Here is a 6,884-nt window from a genome sequence, read left to right on the forward strand (position 1 = left end):
CCCTGGTGGAGCCAGCTGGCTGAGAGGGCCCTAGTGGAGCCGGCTGGCTGAGAGGGCCCTAGTGGAGCCGGCTGGCTGAGAGGGCCCTGGTGGAGCCAGCTGGCTGAGAGGGCCCTAGTGGAGCCAGCTGGCTGAGAGGGCCCTAGTGGAGCCGGCTGGCTGAGAGGGCCCTAGTGGAGCCAGATGGCTGAGAGGGCCCTAGTGTAGCCAGCTGGCTGAGAGGGCCCTAGTGTAGCCAGCTGGCTGAGAGGGCCCTAGTGTAGCCAGCTGGCTGAGAGGGCCCTAGTGGAGCCAGCTGACTGAGAGGGCCCTAGTGGAGCCAGCTGGCTGAGAGGGCCCTAGTGTAGCCAGCTGGCTGAGAGGGCCCTAGTGTAGCCAGCTGGCTGAGAGGGCCCTAGTGGAGCCAGCTGACTGAGAGGGCCCTAGTGGAGCCAGCTGGCTGAGAGGGCCCTAGTGTAGCCAGCTGGCTGAGAGGGCCCTAGTGGAGCCAGCTGACTGAGAGGGCCCTAGTGGAGCCAGCTGACTGAGAGGGCCCTAGTGGTGCCCTTCCCCTACTCTTTCTCTCTCCTCCCCTTCACTCTTTCTCTCTCCTCCACAAATCTCTCTCCCTCGTTCTCTCTCTCTCCTCCTGACATATAGCATCAGACCTGTTGATCTTGACTCATAGACCTCTAGCTTCTACACCCCTCCCTTCTCCTACTCTAACATAACACCAATATAATATATAAAATATACTCTCATTCATTTAGAGACAGATACAATCAATCATTGACACACTGAATATACAACAGTCAGATGCATTACACCATCACAACTTAACTGACATTAGTGCCTGTCCCCAGATGGACAGTTAGGCTACAGTAAAGTACATTTACAGGTCATCACATCATTGTCCTGCTTTGAGACACATTTTTACTGTCTGCTTCCAGTTGCATGTCCTTTTACTAACCCTGTAAATGGTTACATATCTTACAATATCAAAACATATCTCAGTAACTGTCTTTTTGTGTATATTAATATAACAGCATCTTACCTGTGCTCCAAAAAATTATCATCAAAATCACTGCAGATATCATATCTGTCTTAAACTGGGGCTCTACTGAGCTATAATGTATACTGTCATGAAGAGGACTGAAGAGTGAGAAATACTGCTAGGCTATATGACTTCTATCTCATTACTTCCTTACTTATATGGTGTGACACACTTTTAAGCAGACAAGATCAATGGTTAAACCCACCTACCTACAGGAAACACTGACATTAGAAAAACTCCACAGGAAACTGCTGGCAGAGCAGCAACGCTACACATAGTGTTCTATAATATCACCTCTAAGTTTCTACTGCTTGAGTTCACCTCTTATAGAATATTGGATTAATGTTCCAGCACCTAAATATAAACAGTACCAGCACCCAAAATGAGAACTGATGAGGTCTCATGTTAGAGCAGGAGAAGGGGGGATGTGGTGTAGAAGCTAGAGGTCTGTTACCCAAGTCAACTCAACAGGTCTGATGCTATATGTCAGGGTCAGGCTGGACTGGGACAAGAGAGGAAAAGGTTACTGGTCATGATGACATCACTGGTGAGAACTCAGTGATACAAATATATTCATTTGATTTAAATGTTTGTCTCTCTCTCTCTCCTCCCCTGTCTCCTTCTACCAACCCAGTCTGTCAATAAATCCTATCTCTCTCTCTGATCTCTCTCTCCCTCCTCCCGTCTCCATCTACCAACCCAGTCTCTCAATAAGAACTAAACTCAGCAAAAAAAGAAACGTCCTCTCACTGTCAACTGCGTTTATTTTCAGCAAACTTAATTTAACATGTGTAAATATTTGTATGAACATAACAAGATTCAACAACTGAGACAAACTGAACAAGTTCCACAGACATGTGACTAACAGAAATGGAATAATGTGACCCTGAACAGGGGGGGGGGTCAAAATCAAAAGTAACAGTCAGTATCTGGTGTGGCCACCAGCTGCATTAAGTACTGCAGTGCATATCCTCCTCATGGACTGCACCATATTTGCCAGTTTGTGCTGTGAGATGTTACCCCACTCTTCCACCAAGGCACCTGCAAGTTCCCAGACATTTCTGGGGGGAATGGCCCTAGCCCTCACCCTCCGATTCAACAGGTCCCAGACGTGCTCAATGGGATTGAGATCCGGGCTCTTCGCTGGCCATGGCAGAACACTGATATTACTGTCTTGCAGGATATCACGCACAGAACGAGCAGTATGGCTGGTGGCATTGTCATGCTGGAGGGTCATGTCAGGATGAGCCTGCAGGAAGGGTACCACATGAGGGAGGAGGATGTCTTCCCTGTAACGCACAGCATTGAGATTGCCTGCAATGACAACAAGCTCAGTCCGATGATGCTGTGACACACCGCCCCAGACCATGACGGACCCTCCACCTCCAAATCGATCCCGCTCCAGAGTACAGGCCTCGGTGTAACGATCATTCCTTACTCACCCCTGGTGAGACAAAACCGCAACTCATCAGTGAAGAGCACTTTTGCCAGTACTGTCTGGTAAAGCAACGGTGGGTTTGTGCCCATAGGCGACGTTGTTGCCGGTAAGGACCTGCGTTACAACAGGCCTACAAGCCCTCAGTCCAGCCTCTCTCAGCCTATTGCGGACAGTCCGAGCACTGATGGAGGGATTGTGTGTTCCTGGTGTAACTCGGACAGTTGTTGTTGCCATCCTGTACCTGTCCCCCAGGTGTGATGTTCGGATGTACCGATCCTGTGTAGGTGTTGTTACACGAGTTCTACCACTGCGAGGACGATCAGCTGTCCGTTCTGTCTCCCTGTAGCGCTGTCTTAGGCATCTCACAGTACGGACATCGCAATTTATTGCCCTGGCCACATCTGCAGTCCTAATGCCTCCTTGCAGCATGCCTAAGGCACGTTCACGAAGATGAGCAGGGACCCTGAGCATCTTTCATTTGGTGTTTTTTAGAGTCAGTAGAAAGGCCTCTTTAGTGTCCTACATTTTCATAACTGGGACCTTAATTGCCTAGCGTCTGTAAGCTGTTAGTGTCTTAACGACCGTTCCACAGGTGCATGTTCATTAATTGTTTATGGTTCATTGAACAAACATGGGAAACAGTGTTTAAACCCTTTACAATGAAGATCTGTGAAGTTATTTGGATTTTTACAAATTATCTTTGAAAGACAGGGTCCTGAACAAGGGACATTTCTTTTGTTGCTGAGTTTCTCTCTCCCATCTCTCTTCCTCCTCCCTTGTCTCCTTCTCCCATCCTAGTCTGTCAGTAAGTCCTCTCTCTCTCTCTCTCCCCCTCCCCCTCCTGAGAAATACTCCTCGGCTATATGACTTCTATCTCATTACTTCCTTACTTCTATGACGTGACAAACTTTTAAGCAGATAAGATCAGTTAAACCCACCTAGCTACAGGAAACACTGACATCAGAAAAACTCCACAGGAAACTGCTGACAGAGCAGCAACGTTTCACATAGTGTTCTATAATATCACCTCTAACTTTCTACTGCTTGAGTTCACCTCTTATAGAATATTGGCTTAATGTTCCAGCACCTAAATATAAACAGTACCAGCACCCAAAATGAGTACTGATGAGGTCTCATGTTAGAGCAGGAGAAGGGGGGATGTGGTGTAGAAGCTAGAGGTCTGTTACCCAAGTCAACTCAACAGGCCTGATGCTATATGTCAGGGTCAGGCTGGACTGGGACAAGAGAGGAACAGGTTACTGGTTATGATGACATCACTGGTGAGAAGTCAGTGATACAAATATATTCAGTTGATTAAAATGTCAGACTCTCTCTCCCTCCTCCCCTGTCTCCTTCTACCAACCCAGTCTGTCAATAAGTCCTATCTCTCTCTCTCTCTCTCCTCCCCTGTCTCCTTCTACCAACCCAGTCTGTCAATAAGTCCTATCTCTCTCTCTCTCTCATCTCTCTCCCTCCTCCGGTCTCCTTCTACCAACCCAGTCTCTCAGTAAGAACTAAACTCAGCAAAAAAAGAAACGTCCTCTCACTGTCAACTGTCAATATTTGTATGAACATAACAAGAGTCTCCTTTTTTGCTGAGTTTCTCTCACCCATCTCTCTTCCTCCTCCCTTGTCTCCTTCTCCCAACCCAGTCTGTCAGTAAGTCCTCTCTCTCTCTCTGATGGCCTCTAACAGCATAATAAAAAAAGTGGGATATTTGGTGCTAGAATGGAGAGGGGAGGAGATCAATAAACAACAGAACGTATGGTGCTAGAATGGAGAGGAGATCAGTAAACAACAGAATGTATGGTGCTAGAATGGAGAGGAGATCAGTAAACAACAGAACGTATGGTGCTAGAATGGAGAGGAGATCAGTAAACAACAGAATGTATGGTGCTAGAATGGAGAGGAGATCAGTAAACAACAGAACGTATGGTGCTAGAATGGAGAGGAGATCAGTAAACAACAGAACGTATGGTGCTAGAATGGAGAGGAGATCAGTAAACAACAGAACGTATGGTGCTAGAATGGAGAGGGGAGGAGGTCAGTAAACAACAGAACGTATGGTGCTAGAATGGAGAGGGGAGGAGGTCAGTAAACAACATATTTAGATTCTCTTCACAACTAGACATTTACAGTACATTTGACCTTAAAGTAAAATCCTAATTGTATATGTACTTACCTATATAGACACACTTCCCATGGTTTGACAGAAAATATATAACTTAAACATCCATGGTGGAGACATTAACACTTGGTAGACTATATAACTTAAACATCCATGGTGGAGACATTAACACTTGGTAGACTATATAACTTAAACATCCATGGTGGAGACATTAACACTTGGTAGACTATATAACTTAAACATCCATGGTGGAGACATTAACACTTGGTAGACTATATAACTTAAACATCCATGGTGGAGACATTAACACTTGGTAGACTATATAACTTAAACATCCATGGTGGAGACATTAACACTTGGTAGACTATATAACTTAAACATCCATGCTGGTGACATTAACACTTGGTAGACTATATAACTTAAACATCCATGGTGGAGACATTAACACTTGGTAGACTATATAACTTAAACATCCATGGTGGAGACATTAATTTTTTCATAATGTTTCCAAATTGATTGTTTTTTCTAGAAGCATCTACCAGCTTGTTGTTGTTGTCATGGTTGTTCCTGTTAGGTAGCAACTTCACCAGCTTGTTGTTGTTGTCATGGTTGTTCCTGTTGGGTAGCAACTTCACCAGCTTGTTGTTGTTGTTGTTGTCATGGCTGTTCCTGTTGGGTAGCAACTTCACCAGCTTGTTGTTGTTGTCATGGCTGTTCCTGTTGGGTAGCAACTTCACCAGCTTGTTGTTGTTGTTATTCTGAAGCATCTTGTGTGATGTAGGTCTTGTGGGGAGAGGGTGAGAGAAGATGGATTCTATTCACATGCTGACCAGCTTCTGAAGAACATATGGTGCTAGAATGGAGAGGAGATCAGTAAACAACAGAACGTATGGTGCTAGAATGGAGAGGAGATCAGTAAACAACAGAACGTATGGTGCTAGAATGGAGAGGAGATCAGTAAACAACAGAACGTATGGTGCTAGAATGGAGAGGAGATCAGTAAACAACAGAACGTATGGTGCTAGAATGGAGAGGAGATCAGTAAACAACAGAACGTATGGTGCTAGAATGGAGAGGAGATCAATAAACAACATATTTAGATTCTCTTCACAACTAGACAGTTACAGTACATTTAACCTTAAAGTAAAATCCTAATTGTATATGTACTTACCTATATAGACACACTTCCCATGGTTTGACAGAAAAAATACTATTTTCCTGACTGTCTCTACTGATGGCCTCTAACAGCAGAATAAAATAATTGGGATATTTAAACAGCACTGAAACAAAGCAGGTTGCTAGTTGACTATGTGTTGGAAATTGTTTCAATGCTGCCGTCTACAGATCTTCTAATGTATTGTAATACCACATGTACCAATACAGTAGAATTGACAGTGACACTGTGTAATGATACAATGACCCTCCATGGAATGTTCTGCTGCTGTTGTGCAACATTGTGACACGACTGACATGTTTACAGGTTGCCATGCCGACGAAAGAGAAGGTGTTGTCATTCTGTAATAAGGCCTTCACTTCAGTCGGGATGGATAGTTGACTGCAGACAGGTTACACAGTATCAGCGTAGGTGTTAGGCTGTTTCTGCTCTCCTCCCTACTACTAATGGAATTGTCCTGCCAATGCAACGTATGAAAATGTATCCACTCACTACTGTAAGTCTGTCTGGATAAGAGCGTCTGCTAAATGACTCACATGTTCAATGTAATGTTCAGTTTGACAATATCAATGGAATAGACCAAAGCAGAGCCATGTATTTAGATATGAATACATGACTCTGGGCAAAAACACAAACAGATCTGGGACCTGCCGGGCTACACAGTTGACATCATAGGGAAACCCGACTAGCTTCTGGTCCAATACTTACTGACTCGGAGCAGGGAGACATAGAGGAGAAAGTTCCTGACCGATGACACCACATCTTCCTCTTCATCTCTTCCGGGTCCATCTTCGGCCCGAGTCTCTCAATTTTCAGCATCTTTAGTTAATTAGCTGGTGGCAGGGACGTCGCTAGGCCTATTTTAGGGGGTTTAACCATAAACATCAATGCCTGTCTTTAATATCAATACACAATTACATATTTTTAAACCTGCATATTTAGTTAATATTGCCTGCTAACATGAATTTCTTTTAACTAGGGAAATTGTGTCACTTCTCTTACGTTCTGTGCAAGCAGAGTCAGGGTATATGCAGCAGTTTGGGCAGCCTGACAAGTTGCGAACTGTGTGAAGACCATTTCTTCCTAATAAAGACCGTAATTCATTTGCCAG

General features: G+C 44.7%; 1 pseudogene; it reads right to left on the bottom strand.

Moving 5' to 3' along the window:
* Positions 1 to 4,692: 4,692 nt before the first annotated feature.
* Positions 4,693 to 6,592, bottom strand: LOC145881548 (mitochondrial import receptor subunit TOM5 homolog; annotated as a pseudogene).
* Between the last annotated feature and the right edge of the window lie 292 nt (positions 6,593 to 6,884).

The sequence above is a fragment of the Salmo salar genome, chromosome 08 (assembly GCF_965601325.2).
Source record: "Salmo salar chromosome 08, fSalSal1, whole genome shotgun sequence".
NCBI lineage: Eukaryota > Metazoa > Chordata > Actinopteri > Salmoniformes > Salmonidae > Salmo > Salmo salar.